The sequence below is a fragment of the Saccopteryx leptura genome, chromosome 2 (genome assembly GCF_036850995.1).
Source record: "Saccopteryx leptura isolate mSacLep1 chromosome 2, mSacLep1_pri_phased_curated, whole genome shotgun sequence".
Taxonomy (NCBI): domain Eukaryota; kingdom Metazoa; phylum Chordata; class Mammalia; order Chiroptera; family Emballonuridae; genus Saccopteryx; species Saccopteryx leptura.
Genome location: NC_089504.1, coordinates 75,115,038 through 75,136,074, shown reverse-complemented (window position 1 = coordinate 75,136,074; position 21,037 = coordinate 75,115,038). Strand labels below are relative to the sequence as shown.

Below are 21,037 nucleotides of genomic sequence, written 5' to 3'. Positions count from 1 at the left end.
CATGCTTTTTGTGTTAGATAGTAAGATTTCAGTGTTTGGATTACTTTTTTTTTTTTTTTTGCTACTGTATAAAAACTTTGTATTATGAATTTTATTTTGAAAATGCCATAATTGCAAGTTCTGAAAATATGCTGAATGTTTTAGTGGATTAAAATTTAGTCTATGAAGCATTCTGGGAAATGTCATGACATCCAATTGTTTTATAGTTTGTCCTTATTTGTTTTGTTTGTTCAATAATTTAAAGGCACTATCTGGAAATTACTTAACTAGAAACATTTTAGAAATGGCTTCAGAGACTAATGACAATGGCCCAAGAGTTTTTTCTGACACTTCACACAGCTTTAAATGAAGGTCCTTCGATTACTGTCTTTTGTCATTTTATTTATCCCTCTGTATTTATTTATATGCATGTATAAATATTATGCAGAACTGGCTTTGCCTAGCTATATTTCCTTTTCTATAATCATCCTTAAAAAATTCACCTTAGAAATTATTTTTTATTTTTAAAATTTTATTTATTCATTTTAGAGAGGGGAGAGAGAGAACAAAAGAGAGAGAGAGAGATGGGGGAGGAACGGGAAGCATCAACTTCCATAAGTGCATTGACCAGGCAAGCCCAGGTTTCGTACCGGCGACCTCAGTGTTCCAAGTTGGTGCTATCCACTGACCACCACAGGTCAGGCTTAGAAATGATTTTATTTGGAGCCCTTTGTTTTCAGTATACACATAAAAACCTTCTCAGAATAATGATTATCTTCTTTTTTAAAAAATCAATGCATATTTTAATTCCATTTCTCTTTAACCATACTGTTCTGGTGTTCAGAAGAAATGAATGCATTTATATTTAGTGTATATTCACATCAATATAACAAAATATGTACTACACAGATACACATGTGGAATTTGCATCAGAATATATTATACCGTTTGGTGGTCAAAGACAACCTAATTGACCAAGATATGGTCAGAAGGATAGAACTGTTAAGCATTAATGATATCCCAGATGGTCAATATATTTTGATGCCAAAAGCTATTGAGCAGCTGTCTAGCTTGCAGATGCCTAACCCTGATTATGTAAACCTATATTTGCCAATTGGACTATCATCCTCCTTATACACTTGCAAATCCCTTTATCTATTTTTGCAAATAGACTCTCAAGCTCAAGCAAGCTCCAAAGAGTCATTGGTTTTATTTAAACTCTGGTTTGCCCTTACCTCACATGTGAACTCAAGATGAGATAGCTGATAGTGGTACTAGAGCTTACATTCATAGAATAATAGCATGAAACTCACAAAATTGCCCGTACTCAACCATTTTTACTTACAAAAAGGCAATTTCCAATGGTTCAACTTAATACCAATGGTTCAACTAAATACATGAGAACATAAGCGAACAAAAAGAAACACACAGATATCAAACATTTATTAAGTGCCAGATACTGTGCTGGATCTTTTACATAAATTATATAGCTTATGTAATACATAAATATATAAATAATACATTCTTCACAAAATCTTATGAGGTAGGTAAATACTCTATTTGATAGGTAAGGAAAATAAGCCTTAAAAAGTTTAAGTTTAAGCAACTTACTTAAGGTCATTTGTAGTATATTTTCTATCTATAGTAAAATATTTGCTTACTCCCTATCCATCAATTTAGATTTCACTCTTCTAGATCTCATGACTATAGGCCTCAAAGCTATTATCTTTTTTACCTCTTGTCTAGCTCTCATATTTAAAGGCCATTGTTGTCATCTCTTGAGATAGAAATCATTCTTAGGTTTGGTCTTTAGCCAAGCATTGTCCTGACTTCAGAGGTGGTCACGGCAAGCCCCCTCATCAATCTTTGTCTCATTTTTTTCTCCTGATTAAAATAAGGCTGATAATGCTTACTTCAAAATTATTGTGATGACCAGGTGTAACTAACAGCACACCAGGGAGATTTAGATCTTGTAAAACTACAAAGGGTTAATTCGCTCTTCTCCATTCAGACCTTTTAAAAAAATGTGTTAAATTTAAAAGACAGAAATTGCAAAGAATAACATAACACTCAAATTCTCACCACCAGAATATTTAATATTTTCTCATCTTGTGCTTCTTGTCTCTTTTAAAAGAAATAAGCCAATCATATATAAGTAAAGTCCCATCTGACTACCATGCTGAGTGCCATCCCCTTAACCGCTGGCTCCTCAACACCCCAACCCAAAGATTCCTGTTGATAATTCCAATATGCTTTTATATTTTTTCAACGGTGCATATCTGCCCATAAATAGTATGTGGTATAATTTTTCTATACATGTTCACTAGCTATATGCAAGATACAGCTCCAGTTTCATGCTATTACTTCTTGAATACAGCACAGAAACAAGTTAGGCAAGGTCCTGCTCTTAGAGGGGGAAGATAAGCAATTTGATAATCAATCAACTAAAAAGGAAAAATATCAGATGGCTATTAAGTGCAACGAGTATTTAATTACATGCATGCTATTCTAATTGAATTGTTCTACAGCTATCCCCCCACCCCTGCACACACAGGATGCAGGCTCTTTTTTTATGTTTTTAGTTTTTTAATGTTTTTTTTTTATCTCTATTGTAGAAACTTGGCATTAAGTATTTCCTGCAGTGAATGATTACACTAGCTTTGGTCGTTTTTTTTTAATTTTAAAAAGTACATTATTTATTGATTTTACACAGAGAGGAGAGGGACGGGGAAGAACGAGAAGTATCAACTCATAGTTAACTCACTTTAGTAGTTCATTGATTGCTTGTAGTATGTGCCTTGACCAGGCAAGTCCAGGGTTTTGAACTGGTGATCTCAGTGCTCCAGGTCGGTATTCTCTCCAGTGTGCCACCACAGGCCAGGCTGATCATTTATTTTTTTATTGTACATTGTCTCTTTAACCTGTCAATTTAATTCCTAATTAAAAATATCATCTAAATTTTTACAGAGAATTTATTCTGCATGAGACACTGTACTGAGAACTCTGGGATAATCAGAGGTAAAAAGACACATTTCCCACCACCCCAGAGCTTACATTATAGTAGCAGATATAATATATGGAAATTATAAATCAATAATGGCAGCAATGACAGTAACAGCTACTCTTGAGCCCTTACTATGTTTTCAAGTGTGTTAGATTTCTCATCTCAAAGAAATAGACATTTTATACCCATGCTTTCACAAGGGGAGTAAGAGTCAGAGAGCTTCGTTTATTCAGTCCCCAAATATTGATGATTGTGATGAGTCTAATTACTGTGAAAGATACAAAGAGTATAAATAAATAAATGAATAAATAAATATCTGAATAGAATTTCTAATTTTAAGAAGTTTACAGTCCAGCAACCAGTAACTAAATGTATTTGTTTCTGTAAGGCTAGAACGATGCTCTTGCACTACCACCCAACCCAAACTCAGACGTCACTTTCCCAGTGCTGCCTTCCTTAACTCCAGACAAGGTCAGATTCAATTATTATGTGATTTCATGTGATTTCATGATGCTGGGGACCTTCCTTTCATAGCACTCACCTCTGTTTATACCTTTATTTGTATTACTGGTCAAATTATAACTTTCATAAGAGCAAGAATTATATTTGGTTTCTTTCCCATTGTAATCAATACCTAGGAAAGTGTCCAGGACATTGTAGGTACTCAAGAAATTTTATTTTTGTCTGCATAGAAAAAATAGTACCAACAGATAACATATGTTGAAGGTATACATGTTTTAGGTAATGTGCCAAGAGCTTTATATATATCATTTCATTTAGCTCTCACAAAATCCCATGAGGTAGGGAGTACTGTATTATTTTATAGAGGAAGATGCTAAGGGTCATATGAATTAACCTTCCCAAAGTACCACTGCTGGGGAGTAGCAGATGCTGTACGACTCTAAAGTTCCATATTTTTCCTACTATGCTGCAGTGTCTCAAGATAGCAAAAATAAAAATATGTATAAATAACTATGTATACACACATATGCATATAATACAGATGCATGCCTGTATATACACATGCATATATATACATATAGAATCAAGGTTAAACACCTGATTCCTCCACTAGTCTGCTCCTTCTCTGATTTCCACAGCCAATTATCCTTGCCTGTCCTAAGGCACCTATGTCAGTGAGGATGCTTTCAACCCAAACACCAGAAAGCACAACTCAGAATATATTGTTCTTAAGGAATTTATTAGTTCACCAACAAGAATTTTGGAAGTCAGCTAGTTCATTTGTTGGTCAAGTCTGAAGTTCTGTCATTCCATCTATGCCTTGGGTTCCTTGATCTCTCTGAACTGTCACTTTCAGTGTGTCCTCCACCAGCTAAAGCTCCCCTCAGTCACAATATAGCTGTTGTAGTTCCAGACATCATATTTCACCAATCACATATCCATGTCCATCTTAGAAAAAATGGATTCTCTCTGACTTGTGTCCTTTTTTAAAGAGCTAAATAAAGTCAGTTACATCAAGAAAAAATTAAACAATGGAACAAAATCTTTGCCAGCAAGGAATAAAAACATAGCTATTGAGTAAGCAAGCACAGTGCCTGCCAAAGCCTTTGCCATATTGTTTTTTTTTTTTTTTTTGGTGGCAGAGACAGAGAGAGTCAGAGACAGGGACAGATAGGGACAAACAGGAAAGGAGAGAGATGAGAAACATCAATCCTTCCTTGCAGCTCCTTAGTTGTTCATTGATTGCTTTCTCATATGTGTCTTGACCGTGAGGCTACAACAGACCGAGTGACCCCTTGCTCGAGCCAGTGACCTTGGGCTCAAGCTGGTGAGCCTTGCTCAAACCAGATGAACCCACGCTCAAGCTGGCGACCTCAGGGTCTCGAACTTGGTCCTCCACATCCCAGTCTGATGCTCTATCCACTGCGCTACTGCCTGGTCAGGCCTTTGCCACATTTTAACTTATGTTATCATTATTTATTTATCTATTTATCTTTCTTTCTATATTGTAAACTCAACGGCAAATCCTATATATGAAACATTTTTGTTATCCTTTTGTTTCTAATTTAATGTTTTATGTTTAATATAGTATATTGTTTTAATATTATTAAATATATAAAATACTGTAATATACTGATTTTTTTTTTCCTGAAGCTGGAAACGGGGAGAGACAGCCAGACAGACTCCCGCATGCGCCCGACCGGGATCCACCCGGCACGCCCACCAGGGGCGATGCTCTGCCCACCAGGGGGCGTCGCTCCGCCGCGACCAGAGCCACTCTAGTGCCTGGGGTAGAGGCCAAGGAGCCATCCCCAGCGCCCGGGCCATCTTTGCTCCAATGGAGCCTCAGCTGTGGGAGGGGAAGAGAGAGACAGAGAGGAAGGAGGGGGTGGGGGCGGACAAGCAAATGGGCGCTTCTCCTATGTGCCCTGGCCGGGAATCGAACCCGGGTCCCCCGCACGCCAGGCCGACACTCTACCGCTGAGCCAACTGGCCAGGGCTATATACTGATATTTTAATATTTGCATATATACATGAACATGGACACATGCATGAAATGTATAATTTTTGTTTTTTAAGGGATAAATGCTTGACACATGTCAGGTAAGCAAAATCAACGAATTTTGGGAGAGGCTCTTGGAAAGAAAGGTAGTGTACATACTATGGGAAGTTTTGAATGGCATCCAATAGGTTTAAGACTGTATTTGGTGGGCAGTGGGGAGTATCCGAGCCAGCTAGGATGTTACAGGCTTATAACAGTTGCTTTAGAGGGGCTCATGAACCCCCTGAAATGTGCACAAATGTTGCATATATGGGCATACTTCAAGGGAGAAGGTCCAGAATTTTCTCGAGTTTCTCAGAGATTTCCATGAGTCAAAAGTCTTAGCAGTGGTGTGACAGGTTAGACTGGAGCGACAACATGGCTGCCAGGAGAGTTGGAAGACACCTTGGAAATCATGTGGACCAACCTCCTCTGACTGGAACTCAGGGAAGTCAGGTTTCCATTTTAGGAACAAAGGACGGATTTAAATACTCCTCAGTGGGCGGCTTCACTTTGTTTAATCTAATGTTCATACTGAGGAGCTTGCAGTGGTGACATGGGTGAGTAATAACACCCTGAGCAAAGGAATGGGCTTTCCTGTAATTCTAGTTTTCCAAAGCCAGGTCCCACTAGTCCGCCCACATTTCCGGGAGAGAGCTCACATTTGCATTTTATTGCTGGCTTCCCTCTTATTCTGTTTTGTTCTTCCTCCTTTCCTCCAAAAGAAACAAGCACCAGTGACCCACCTGTGGGTGGGAACTTGGGTTAATATTTTTCAAAGAAATTATCACAACTTCCTCTTGTCTCCCAGCTAAGGAAAACACAGCTATTTCTGTCCAATATCCAAAGAACAAGACTTTCCAGTAAGTACTTTTTTGTAAGTCATAATTCTATTACTAAAAGGAAACCTGCATCCCGCCTAAACCTCAGGCAAGAATAGGGGAAAATATAAATGGATAGAAAGATTTCACATCTTACACCACATCAATTAAAACACTAAAAAGATATCCCTTTCAGGGGACCTGGGATCCATGGGATTTTGTAGTGTCCTTGGACATAAGAAAAAGATATTCTGGAGCTCTTCAGGACCATGAGAACTCAGTTGTGACCCTACAATTGAAGGGGCTCCCAAATATGCAGCTGTCACAGGCAGAGGATATGTTGCCATTTTCCTGCTTTCCTGTAAAGGAAATTATGAGTCCAGGCCGAGCTCTAAGAAAAATGGCAAAGCAAGTGAAATTTCCTTTGGTGTCTGCTTTTCCTCCTTTCTGCCTATGTTTTTTCCTTTGAGCTCCCTTCCCCTGTCTCACCATTTCGGCTATTCAGTTATCTACCATTGCTCAGACTTCTAATTCCTGTCCATTTAACTATCTGGCCCATCGATGTATTTATCCAATTAACATCTACAAATATTGATCAACTTACAACCTATGCAACTTTTGACCATTCGACTTTATGACCACAATCACTAGCCATGACTGCTCCACATCTGGCAGCGCAAGCGTTGCCCAGCTGGATGATCGACAGTGCGGACAAGTTTCCGGCAGCACTACCATCTCCATGTGCACCATTTCAACTGTTATCCCAGACTCAGTACAGCAATTTGTGTTTTGTGTTTTGGATATTTTTCATCAAACCCCTCCCAAGATGTCTACCAAGAGGAAATTGTCTTTGCAAATATTAAACCAGTTGTACTGGTAATGCAGTGTTTTACTTAAACCTGACGAATGTAAAAATAAGAAACAAAATGGTGTAGAGATGATACAAATGGCATAAAATGAACAAAGAAAATTATGATATATAACAATAATGAAAGAAAATTATGATAAAATGACTTAAAGATTTTTATAACATCATTTCACAGTACTGTACATATAGCCTACTCAACTTACCACCAAATCGTGTTACAACTGGTCTGTCAGAACCAATTGTGGTTGTAAGTCGAGCACTAGCTGTATTTAGAACTTGTTACATGTCAGGCATTGTGCTGACCCACTGGGGTACCAAGCAGGCTATCACAGGTTCTGGACCTTCAGGAGACATAATTTGCCTGCCTAGAAAGTTTGGGTTTTATTCTTCAGGGGACTGCTTCTGAACCTAGCATTACCTATGAGCTTTTAAAATATAGAAATTCTGTTTCAATGTGTGTAGGTAGGGATGGGAACAGTAGGCAGTAGTCAATATATTTTTAAAGCTTCACAGATGATTTTGCCACCAGGTCAGATAATGAGGAGCTGGGTATCACTGAAGAATTCTGGCCACAAAAATTCTAAACACTTGCTCAGATTTCTTCTAGGAGGAAAACATCACGATGTTCTCCCAATCCTTCTTCATCCCCCGCTTTCCACCAAAACTGTCTCCTAAATTCTTCAAATTTCATTTCTGTACAATTTGTAACTAATATTACTCTTGCCACATGAAGAAAATTGTAAATATTTTTCCCAGAGGAAATAGAGGTATTTAATAGAGTGATTTTCCCCCAAAATAAGTTGCTCTTTTTTAAATGTTTATTTTATTGATTTTAGAAAGAGGAAGAGAGAGAGAGAGAGAGAAACATCGATCTGTTCGTGTTTGTGCCCTAACCTGGGCTCAAACCAGTAACCCCTGTGCTTCAGGACAATGCTCTAACCAACCAAGCCATCCAACCAGGGCAATAAGTTGCTCTTTTATCATATACCTATTGTACTTATTCCTCCATTAGCATTTAGCACTGTTGTTTAATAACTCTCAAATACTGGTGGGCCTAAAACATACTTGGAATGCTCGTAGCAATGCTTTCTTTGTTCCACGCCCAGAACGACTGATTTATTGTCATGTTTGGGTATCTGCATTTTTCTACTTTTTCATTTTGAAGATTTAAAAAAATACAAAAAGGATGAAAAATAGTACCAAGGATACTTGTTTTATTAAAAAAGATTTTATTTATTCATTTTTAGAGAGAGAGGAGAAAGAGGGAGAAGGGAGGAAAGAGCAGGAAGCATCAATTCCCATATGTGCCTTGACTAGGCAAGTGCAGGGTTTCAAACCAGTGACCTCAGCATTCCAGGCAGATACTTTATTCACTCACAGGTCAGGCTCAAATCACGGGGAACAATTTTTTTTAAATTTTCTGTTGCATGAGGTTTTAGAACAGTTTCTATATATATCTGCATCGCTGATTCCAAGTTGAAATCTGTTTTCTGGTACATGCTCTAGTTTGTATGCAATTTTAATTTCTTTTTGTTACAGTTAATGGCATGCATTGGTTTTTAAATTGGAGTTAAAGGGCAACGACTCTTGGATTGAACATAACCACAAGGCAATTAATGTTTTACAAACATTACTTTTACATAATTGTAGTTGTTTTTAAATGTAAAAACTTATTATCTGATAAAAAGACACCCTCTTATTTTGTTTTAAGATTAAACCATGGCTTCTTCGAGTAGGCGTAAATGTAAGAATAGTCCTGACACCTTCTGTTATATATGTTGCTGTTACACACTTCAATGTCAAAGGCACAATATTTTATCATTTGTGACACGTGCATATATTGCCTATTTCCAAGTTCCCCCTTGGCGATCAAGACAAGAATTGGGCTCCTCATATTGTGTGTCATAATTGTGATGAAATGCTTTGTGACTGGACAAAAGGAAAACGCAAAGGAATGCCTTTTGGTATTCCCATGGTTTGGTGTGAATCTAAGGACCACAGCAGTAATTGTTATTTCTGTCTGATCCATACAAAGGGTATCGGCAAGAAAAAACAGCATATGATCACATATCCTAATATTCCTTCAGCAATACGACCTATCCCACACTCTGAGACACTCCCGGTTCCAGTTTTCAATGGTTTTATTTCTTCTAAGGACGAAGAAAGTGAACATGGTAATCAAGTGTATTTTGATAAGATGCATGAGGAAATGGTTGTAGAATCTGAAGGGTCTTCTTCTGATGCCAAGCAGTTATTAACCCCTCAGCAGTTTAGCCGACCTGAATTGAATGACTTAGTAATAGATTTGTGCCTATCAAAGAAAGCAGCTGAGTTATTAGCCTCCAGGCTTCAAGAAAAGAATGTACTTCACTGGTCAGCTAAAGTATCCCATTTCAGGAAGTGTGAACAAATTTTTGTGGACTTTTTTCTGAAGACAGACACTTTGTTTACTGTCATGATATCAGCTAGGTGTTACCACTTACAGTCCAACAGAATGGCAGCTTTCCTTGACAGCTCTAAACAGAGTCTGAAATGTGTTCTCCTACATAACGGTAATGTTTATGCACCGGTTCCAATTGGTTATTCAACTCATCTGTGAGAAGGTTATAATGACATAAAAATTGTCCTCGACTTTCTGAAGTATGAGGAGCATAACTGGATCATTTGTGTGGATCTTAAAATGGTAAATTTCCTGCTAGGACAACAGAGAGGTTTCACGAAGTATCCTTGCTTTCTGTGTTTGGGACAGCCGAGCTCGGGAGAAACACTGGACACAGTAGGAGTCGCTGAAGTGTGAAGCTCTGGAATTAGGGATGCAAAATATTGTGAATGAACCTGTAGTTAATCGAGACAGGATCATTTTTCCCCCCCTTCACATCAAACTTGGCTTAAAGAAGCAGTTTGTTCAGGCTTTAAACAGAGAAAGTGAATGCTTTCAACATATTATTTCTGCTTTTCCTCCTTGTCTTTCAAGAAGATAAAAGCAGGTGTATTCGATGGACCTCAAATTCGAACCCTAATATGTGATGAAGAATTTGCCAGGAAGATGAAGAAGGAGGAGAAAGCAGCATGGCAGTCTTTTGTGGCAGTTACAAAGAACTTCCTCGGCAACAAAAAAGCAGAAAGCTATGAACTTCTGGTTCAAAGGATGCTGTTGGCTTTCTGCCACATTGGATGTAACATGAGCGTTAGGATTCACTTCCTGAACAGTCACCTTGATAAGTGTCCGGAAAATCTTGGAGCTGTTGTGATGAGCAGACTCTGCTGGAGCATCAGACGAGATTGTCCTCAACAAGCACACAAACACAAGAGCTACAGACACAAATTTTTGCCTGAATAGAATTTAAATAAATTTTGTGCAAATTTTATGATTAAAATAAGTGTTTTAATATGTTCTATTTTGAAATTGTAGACAAATTCTGATACAATCATATCTTTTAGTGTATTAGTGTATTTACTGCATTATATAAATTATTAAATTTTCACAAAGATGATGCCCAAGAAGACATTCTACTTCATTATGTTAAACTAAATGTTGAAAATTTTACAATAAGATGAAAATCTAAAATCTTGAATTGCAAAAAAGCTGTAGCTTACAGAGAAAAACTAATGTCAGATTTCAGATCAGCATACTCGAATTAGGTAAGAACATGTGTTTTTGTGGATGCAACAGAAATTTTGTTCCCCAGTGTAATACTTCTTTAGCTGCCATGTTCATTTAACAATTGACATTTTGCCATATTTTCTTTGCTTCTCAGTTTTTGTGAATGTGTGTATGGGTCTTCACTACATATTTTTGTACTATTCAATCATTTGAAAGTAACTTACAGATATTGTTGTAAAGTAGCATATCTTAATTCCGTGGGTTATGTAGAGACACCAAGGCAGGATACAGAAGAATTTTTAGGAGGAGATTTATTAATAAGCTGGCTGCATATGACTTACATGGAGTATAGCTAACCCAAATCATGTGTGTCCAAAATAGCCCTGAGGCTAGTTATATAGACTTGATCACATATAGGTTGGGGGAAAAGGAGGGGGAGCATGACACAATAATCAATCATTATTCGTCTATAGGATCTATAAAAAAAATCCTACATATTAAAACTTACAAGGTAACAAAATAGTGATGTCATTTTACATATCAAAGACATTCACAAATCTTTTAGTGTCTACCTCCCTTCTCTTTGTCTAGAGGTATATGTTACTCTCAGGACTCCAGGAAGGGAGGAAGAGTTAAAATCAGTGTAGGATATGTAAATATTGTCTCTTATTGAAAGGGAAGGGAAGCTCTTCAGATAACTTTTATTCTTTCAGAGAACTGTAGTTAAACTAAATGACCCAGTCATCCTTGTAAGCTAGGAAGCTCCACATCCTTCTTCCCCCATTCTCTAAAGAATGGAGGAGGCAAGAAGCCTGACCTTTCCTTTTTAAAATGGCGTTGCCAGTAGTAAGTTTTACAGTTCTTTGGTACCTTATCACAATATCATGACACTTCCTCCTTAATACTCCAGCATGCATCTCCTAAGAATGAAGATATTATTACTCCTAAGAAAATCAACAATATTTCCAAAGTATCATCTAGTCATTTGCATTTTAACAGACAACTTCCGAATCTAGTTCTCTCTCTGAAGTTTGGTAGTGGAACTCTCAGATATCATGATAGACTGATGAAGGAGATCTTTCGGTAGCAAGTAGGACTCATGGGACAACCCATTTGTAGATTTTACAAATCAGAGCAGACCAATTTCACAGAATGTCCATCTCACTTGACATGGAGTCTAAAAAGCCAGACAAGGTCATACAGCTCCCAACAGTGGTTTTAACTACAGGGAAGGTGAAATGTGCATTTCTGTCTTGGGATACTTTAAAGAAAATCCTCCTGCCTGACCTGTGGTGGCGCAGTGGATAAAGTGTCGACCTGGGAACGCTGAGGTCGCTGGTTCAAAACTCTGAGCTTGCCTGGCCAAGGCACATATGAGAGTTGATGCTTTCTGCTCCTCTCCCTTCTCTCTCTCTCTCTCTCTCTCTCTGTCTCTCTCTCTCAAAAAAACTAAATAAAGTTAAAAATAAATAAAATAAAAAAAGAAAATCCTCCTGTCCTCATTTTCTAGAGAAAGTTGACTCACCAGTTAACTACACACTTGGTTTAAGGGATAATGTGCTTCAGTGGAAATGAGTCCCTGCTGTGATTAAAGAGTTAAAATCATGGCCCAGAGTCATGCTTCAGGGCAGCTGTAAGAAATGGGGATCATGGTAGTTGTAGTGTGATACTTCTGCCTGCTCTCTAATATTGTCTCCATAAAACAGCATCAGCTGCTGCTGCACATGGTATAATTTTCACATGCTCTTTTAATATTTACAGCATGCCCGTAAAAGACTTCATGATGACATTTGGTAATTCCTGTGGCTTTTGATGCATAACAGCACAACCATGATCAGATTGCTTCAGAAAACAGTCTCTGAGAATACCAATGATTCCTGGGTGTAGGACTTTCTGAACCTAAGTAAGGTAGACCCCGTTTCATTTCCTACATTGTTTGGTAAGGTCATATTTCCCACACAGAAAAAGCTGAATAGGAGAAGGGAGTGAATAAGGAGATTTCTAGTAAAGGTATAAGCTTGGGGGTGACTTTGTTTTTGTAATGCAGTTACAGTGAAAGTTACCCTTTGACTGAGAGAGCAAAGGAAAAGATATCAGCAGAAATGGTGTGTGTGTGTGGGGGGGTGGTATATGCATATTATGAGTTTGGCTGCTATCCAAAGCAACATAGGCATTTATTAAACCCAAGATGTGGTCAGTGCATTGTAAGTACTTGGTTAATCTTTCACCATTGCTTCCACTGAATTCCTCAATTTTGTATTTGCTTGCCCCACGCATGACACTTGGAGCCTGCATCACCTACGGGATTTTCACAGATGTCTCTCTTCATCGTTGCACCTATTTCAACCATATTTTTACCAGCTAAGGCTAAGGCTTCCTGCTGTGGCACGGAAGGGTGTCTGAAAGTGAAATGTCAGGTGGCCTAAATTTTTCATCTATTAGGTGTCAATACCATGAACCCAAAGCATGTCTGTTGAATTAGTCTATTTGGAAACCAACAGCAGCTAATTCTCCAGGATGTTTTAGAGCCATATGTTATAGCAGAATATACTATTTTTTAATTATCTTTGAAACCTGACTTTTCCTTGAAAGACTTATATTATTTTATTTCCCAGTCAACATTATCTTCACATGAGCCACGTGAGTTGTCTCAGCCTCTTCATTTTTCCTGGTGCTGAATACTCCCCTTTCCTTTTCCTTTTCTGAGAGTTCACCCCTCTAGTTCTCCCGTATACATGGAGATGGAAGTCATTGACCTTTAAATCGCAGCTTCCTTCCTCTCCCCTTCAAAATCTCCCACTCGGTCACCCTCTGGCTTTTCTTTTGCTTCTGACTTGGAGATCTGATTGCTTCTTTCACGGAGAGCCTTTCTATTTGGACTCCCGAGTCTCCTAGTTTTTTTGGTTGCATACTTTACGTTCCCAATTTTAACTATCTTCCCTTTTCCTATTTTTATGACCTTGTCTCAGCAACAAACTCAGGTTTCCCACAGTTCTTTTTTTTTGCTATTTTCATTATAATGAAATCTCTCAATGAAAACTTCACTCATCAAAAGCGTTTGGCATCATCAAAGTCACCCTATTTTTACTGTGAACCAGAGCAGGACTTTTCTTCATTTTTCTAGATCCATTTTACTTTTTCTTTTGGAACTCTCTTAATTCCACTTAAATTAAATTGTTTTCTAAAAATATTACTCACAAAAATAATTTTTAAGGCTAGATAAATATCTATTCTTAAAATTAAAGATAATTTTACTGCTAAAAATCTTATGTCCTTTTCACAAATGGGTTATTAGCCATCCAGGAACAAAAATTTGAGTTCTGACTGTTGTATTAATCTGCTAATGAACTGTTTTTACCAGGTGTTTTGACATCATAGCTGGAAGTTTCTATTTCAGAGAAAAAAAAATTACTTCATATTTAGTCCTAGAGTTTAGCTGTCATAGCATGTAACTGGTTAGAAACAATTTTGATAAATGTATATGTATATTTTTTGAGCTTTAATAGGCCATTGAGTTCTGAATAGAATATAAAGGAACTACAGTTTTTTTTCCTCAAAGGGTCATACTGTGAAAAGGTGCCAAAGAACTGTAACACTTAGTATTGGCGACGCCATTGTAAAGAGGAAAAGTCAGGCTTCTTGCTCCCTCCTTTCTTTAGAGAATGGAGAGAGAAGGATGTGGAGCTTCCTGGCTTACAAGGATGACTGGGTCATCTAGTCACAGTTTAACTATAGTCCTCTGAAAGAATAAAGGTTATCTGAAGAACTTCCTTTCCCTTTTAATAAGAGACAATATTTACATATCCTACATTGATTTTAACTCTTCCTCCCCTCCTGGAGTCCTGAGAGTAACATATATCTCTAGATAAAGGAATGGGGGGAAGACACTATAAGATTTATGAATGCCTTTGATATGTAATATGACATTTACCATTACTGTGTTGATCTGTAAAACGACATCACTATTGTGTTACCTTGTAAGTTTTAATATGTAGGAATGTTTTTATAGATTCTATAAAGGAATGTTGTAAGCTTGTTAATGATTGATTATTGTGTCATGCTCCCCCTCCTTTTCCCCCAACCTATATATGATCAAGTCTATATAACTAGCTTCGGGGCTATTTTGGACACACACGATTTGTGTTAGCTATACCCCGTGTAAAGCCAGTATCCACGGCCACCATCACAGCTGCCTGGCCCGTGCAGGTTTGCATTTGATTCGGACAGACGGTATTGAAACAATGGAGCCAAGAACTGGTGGGCCATTAGCTTTAATCCTAGCTAAGAACTGGTGGGCAATTAGCTTTAATCCTAGCTCGCACCCGGTGGGCAAGAAATACACACAGTGGGAAAACACTTTCCTTTCCATTCAGGGCTCCCAAAGCCACTGACTTATCCAAGTTTTCCTAGAATCAAAGGTTCGTACCTCACCAGCCTTATTCCCCTCTGTTCCCCATCTCCTTCTCTCTGCACAAACTCGGCACAAACTGGCCTCTCCTTCAGCACTCCACTTTCCCCATCTCCTTCTCTCTGCACAAACTGGCCTCTCCTTCAGCACTCCACTATCTTGGCTGCTTCTCCTCTCTTCCACGTGGTGTTTCTCTGCTCCAGCATGGGCTCCTCTGCCTTATTTTATAGTGTAGAAATCAAAACTTTTAATCCATTATACAAACAAGGAAGTCTCTGATACAATGTTACTTATCTGAGGCATAAATGAGATTCCTCATAAGAGTGCACCACCCCACATCATGGAACAAAGGTGTGGGGAAAAGCTTAGTTTTGAAAAGATCTTAGTATTAAAAGAGTGGGAAAGGCTTAGTTTTAAGACTAAGGCTATATTGACTTTGCCGGCTTACAGCCTGTCCCCCACACCCAATGCAACCTATAAGCGAGCAAACATATATATCATATTTACAAACTTATTTGACCAACACCCCGTGTAAGTCATATGTAGCTGGCTTATTAATAAATCTCCTCCTAAAAATTCTTCTGTATCCTGCCTTGGTGTCTCTACATAACCCACGGAATTAAGATATGCTACTTGATGACAATATTTTGCTTTTTAAGTTACCTGTCTATGGTTATATAGATTTGTCTGAAATATATTTATGCCTTAAAGTTGCTACAAAAATAGTTTTTAAAAGCACCTCTCCCTTCTGCCCATTACTTGATCCACATTACTCCGAAGGATGAGACATCAGGGTGACTTGTCCAAGTATCACTCCCTCCCAATTTGGAAGAGTGCAACCGTTGAGTCTCATTGCTGAGAATGGCAGCTATTTTGTTGTGGCATTTATTCAGAAAGGGCGACCTCTTTCCTGAAGAACCTTGACTTTGAATCCTGACTATCGGGTGCTTTCATTATCAAATGGGTTGTTAAAAATTAATCAGCCAAAGACTACTAGGAACAAGCCTGACAAAATAAAACTGATTGCCTTGCAAGGACGGAAGGCACTTCAGAGGAGTGCCACAGACAAAGCAGAAGGAACAAGGCATCATTTGTGATTTGGGCTCCCATTCAAGGAGTCTGAAGATAATCTAAGAGAAGAAAAGATCAGTTTTGGATTAGTCGTTTTGAGGAAGGATTAGGAAGAGAGGGAATCAACTAGGAATTGAATGCTGTCATGAGGTGTAGGTAGCTGAAAAATTGGGAATCCCTAGTAATAAATGAAAATAGCAAGTGGTCTGGGGCATCATTAGTCAGTAATCACCCAAAGAGAGGGTCATTATGGTAATGTATAACTGCTGCATGACCTTGGCAGACACAGTGTTTACTATTAACTTTGCAGCTGGCATTAATGTTTCTATTCTTCCAGCCCAAGAATAGTGGCAGGGCTTCTTTCCTCTTCTCAGTCCAAGTTGATTGTCTTTTTTTGCCATTCCAAGTAGATTTTAACTCTTTAGGGCCCTGGACTCTAAATTCACCTGCTCAGTCACCAGGATACTTCTCCACACTGGTACTTAACCAACTGTAAGAATCTCAGGCTCATCTTGGTTTCATGTAATAGAAATCTCTATAGCAAACACCAAGCAACCCTAAAAAGCTGAGGCAAAGCCATGTGGCTTCACTAGCAGGTTCCAATTTAGGATATTAATTACATTTCCAAATGCCCACCACTGTGCCTTTTGATGATGCCACTGCCTCACTAAAATCTTTCCAGATTAGATTTGCCTACTCCAAAATCTTAATGGCTCGTCTTTGAAAATAGCATTGTATTTGCAGCTCATCCTGATTTGATTCTGTTCTATCTTTCCATGTAACTTGCATTTGAGCCACACTAGATGAACCATTGTACTTTCATGTCTCCATGCTTGTACTTACACTTTTCCTCATCCTGGAGGGATCCTTTGTCCTTATCAAAATCCTCATGTCACTTGTCTGATACAAGAACTTTTCTCTATGAAGCCAGTCTTGAATCACCCTGCTGACGCTACTAGCTGCTGCTTTAGCATTCCCATGGCGCTTTGCTTGTAACCCTGTTTAGCGTTGCTTTTGTTTTGTCTCCTAAGCACACAGTGGGGTTTTTTTTTAGAGTTATACTTCATATTTAAAAAAAGAAAAAGTTTATTTTACCCACTTTCTATGTCTGAGGGCAAGTTCTTAACCTGACATTTATGACTTTATTATGGTCCTCTGGAGATGTGGAAAGGTGGAACACTTTGTGAAACTTCATATTAAATATGTATGTATAAATTTATATGTGTGTGTGTGTGAAAGGGGGCTCACAACTTTCATCAGATGCTAAAAGAGATGTGTAACCCTAAAGAGGTTAAGAACAACTATTAGAATATTAGACTGTTGTGGAATGGGCACTCTGCCACTCAAACAGATGGGGGAGATGACTATAAGCAACCAAGAAATCATGGATGTGCATCAAATGTGGGTGCTTAGGGCATGGTACCCAGATGGGCAGGTGGAGAATGCCATACACCCAAAGCTGCCAAGGGCTATTAGCCAGTACTGATTAAACTCTGGACTACACTTGCACTCACTTTTAGAAATTGCAGTAAAATCCAGTCCTTCCCAGTCATGGCACAGAAGCACAGTAGTTGGCTTGAGTTTATCCACATAAATGCCCTGACTGTGCCTTTGTTGAAAAGCTAAGCTGACAGTGGCAGCAATGCTACTTGTGCTTGTCATTTTTTCAATTCCCAGATAAATATTAGTTTGATTAATAATCATGTTTCTATCAGTCACAGGCACATGAAATAAACTAGAATTCTGGAGGGGAATAAATACTGCATAGCATATATCTTCTCTCCATCCTTACAGGAAATAGAAAAGCTCCCCAAAAGATTACTTGATTCTTACATACAATATAATTCCATACAATATTGTCATGTTTATCATGAATGATAGAACTAGATGACTTGACCTTCCAAATAAAATATAGATATAGATAGGTCCTTGATTATATAATACTTAACTTCCCATGGTATAAAGTCTCATGATTTTCAGAACATTTTTCCTATTATGGTACTTCTCTCTTTCCATGCCTTTTGAAGAAAATTCTCTGTGGTATTGATTTGGCTAATGAGAAAAATTAACTCATGAAAGAAAGCCATGAAAAATATGTACACTTTCAATTGTTATGAGCATTTATGTGGCCACCCACTAAGTATCATTTTGAGACCTGTTGAGCTCATTTGCCACAAATCATTGTCACAAGGGTATGCTAAAAGAGAGCAACATTATGCAACTCAGTTACCTGACTAGAGGTAAAAGTCTACATATTTCTTTTTCCCCTAAAATGACTAGTTATCTCTATTATTTCTTTCTTTTCAAACAAACCAAGCTACGAACATCTACTACATAAACTGCATTATGAAAATCAAAGATAATTCTTCCAAAAGCAATTGTCACAGATTTCCAACTAGTTGTGCATGAACTGAGCAGCTTATTTCTTAATCTAAAAGGCAATAAAACTTGCTTTTAGATAAATCAGTCCATTGAGTACCTTTGGAAGTAGAGACAATATTCTAGGTTAGTAATTCTAAGAGTTGAGTGTACATTAGAATTACTTGCAAACCTTGTTAAAACACAGCTGGAATTCACTGCCCGGTTTCTAAACAGTAGATCTAGGGTGGAGTTGGAGAATGTGGAACTTTTCCCACAAGTGCCCAGGTTATGTTGATGTTGCTGATGTGGAGACCACACTTTGATAACCACTGACTGGTCTTCAAGATCCCAAGGGGTTTGTAATCAACTCAGAAACTAGGACAAAACACATTAAAAAATACCTAGTAATTCAAGGTAAGATAAGGGCCTCAAATAAACTACAATGCATATAATATAAATGCAGCAGTGAGAGAGAATTCTGGGCTGGCAGGATTTGAGCTAACTCCCAAGCCTAGATAGAATTAAGATCATCAGATGGGAAGATAGAGGGCATTCTGGATGGATAAATAAACCAAGTTAGTAGTTAGATACAAAACTGGAGAGGTAGGTTGGACCAATTTGTAAAGGGCTTTCACTAACATCTTGTAAGGAGCTCAGATTTTATGCAGCAGGTATTATTTCTTTCATTCATACATTATCTCCTCTGGCATGCTGGCCCAAAGATTTAGTTCCAGATTATTGCAAACATTTTAATCTTCCCAAAGTACTGTTCAGTTGAGGTGAGGGAGGAAAGGAGAGGTTGTAGTGTATCGCTGGTGTTTGATACCAGTTTAGACTGTGAGGTGTATTATTTGCTATGTTGAGTCAAGTTATTTTTCCTAGGTTACAGGATAGGAAAGCCGGCAACTTTTGGATGCTTCCTGAAATCCTAAGTAAAACTTGTTTCGGTTGCTGACAGGAATAGGAAACTTCTTGGATGGTTGGGGCAACATTAGCTCTTGTCTCAAAGAAGGTTTGAAGTGGGCAAGACCATTCACTAGAGTCCAGTGCTTTCCAATCTTTAAGGTGCACACGTACCAATCACCTGGAGATGGTGTTATAATGCAACACTGATAAGCAGGCCTAAGACTGTGCATTTCAAACCAGTTCCTGCGGACTGCACTTGGAAGCAAGATAGCGCAGGACATTCTGAACGTCTTCTGAGAGAGGCTGGTTGAGCATCTCCCTTTAAAGAAAGAAGATAAACGCAATCCTTATAAGGAGGACGGTGAGGGTGTGGGGACAAAGAGAAGGACGTCCTGGACAGAGCTGGGAAGATGGCATCAGGAAAGTGCAAAGGCGCCCAGGTGCGTCAGGTTCGGATGCTTGGGTTCAGGGTTCTGGCGGGACCCGCGGCCTAGGTGCGGGCGCGTGTCTTGCGCCGGCGCCGCGATTCCTGGTCTTTCGGCCCTCGGCGGCTGCCATCGTGCTCCCGGGCGCGGAGCGGGACGGCGCGGGCGGCAGCCGGTCAGCCGCAGGCGCGGGCGGGCGGATGCTCAGGCCGCCGGTCCAGGCGCTCGGGCTCCCGGAAGCGGAAAGGAGCACGGCCCAGCCTGGGCGGCGGCGGCGGCGGCACTGGAGGAGGCAGTGGAGGAGGAGCGGGAAGAGCCGCTGGCGGCCGCGAGAGCCACGGCTGCGAGGCGAGAGCCGGGCGGTGCGGTGAGTGTGCGCAGGCAGGGACGGGGGCGACGCGGCCAGCCCCTTGCGGGTCCCCGCCGCTGCCCCAGGCGCCCGGCCGCCTCACCTGGCTGCGCTCTCGCCCGCGCCCGGCCGCCGCCCGCACCTGCCTCCCGCACACGCTCGGAGCCCTGGGTGTTCCGGGTGCCCTGCTCGGCCGCCTGGCCTTCCTCAGAGCATCTTCAGCCAGAGCTGCAGCCGCCCGTCGGCGGCCCCTCCCATTCACTGGTGGTGAGTGGGTTCCTGCTCTAGTCGCGGTGATTTTGGTACGGTTTAAAAAAAAAATTTTTTTTTTTTTTTTTAATGTATGAAATCTGTGCCCTGAGTTTCTCGCCTGTGAACTGCTGTTTCCCTCCCCGTACCTCAGATCGAGACCTGCCTAGGGATCTGGGATTTTTGCTGCCACAGCCTTTCATTCATTTCCAGATCGCTGGTGTGAGGCTGCAGAGGATCAGCAGCAGGAGAAGTAGTTTACTCCTTTATTGACCTTCTGCCTCCCTCTTAGATCCTAGAGTGATTTTGAGAAAATGGCTTATGGGTGGCAGCAGTTTGCACTTGTTACCATTCACTATAATAGGTTGCTGGATTTTAACTGGAGAGTTCATTTAAAGTTCTGGTCTTTCTCAAGCTATATTTGGGTCACGTTTTATAATCCCTTGTGAGTCAGTGGAGGATGTCTGTATCTCTAGGGCTGAGAGAACT

At 39.5% G+C, this 21,037-nt stretch overlaps 1 protein-coding gene across 4 annotated transcripts in view; it reads left to right on the top strand.

Moving 5' to 3' along the window:
* Nucleotides 1–19,901: 19,901 nt before the first annotated feature.
* Nucleotides 19,902–21,037, top strand: part of ZDHHC21 (zinc finger DHHC-type palmitoyltransferase 21) — a 79,250-nt gene continuing 78,114 nt past the window's right edge. The window contains exon 1 of one of the 4 annotated variants that reach the window (XM_066368193.1): nucleotides 19,902–19,965. The gene's annotated coding sequence lies outside the window, so the exon portion shown is untranslated. Of the gene's footprint in view, nucleotides 19,966–20,106; nucleotides 20,602–21,037 lie in introns of those variants that run through there. The other 3 variants (XM_066368194.1, XM_066368190.1, XM_066368191.1) reach the window with 3 other exon arrangements.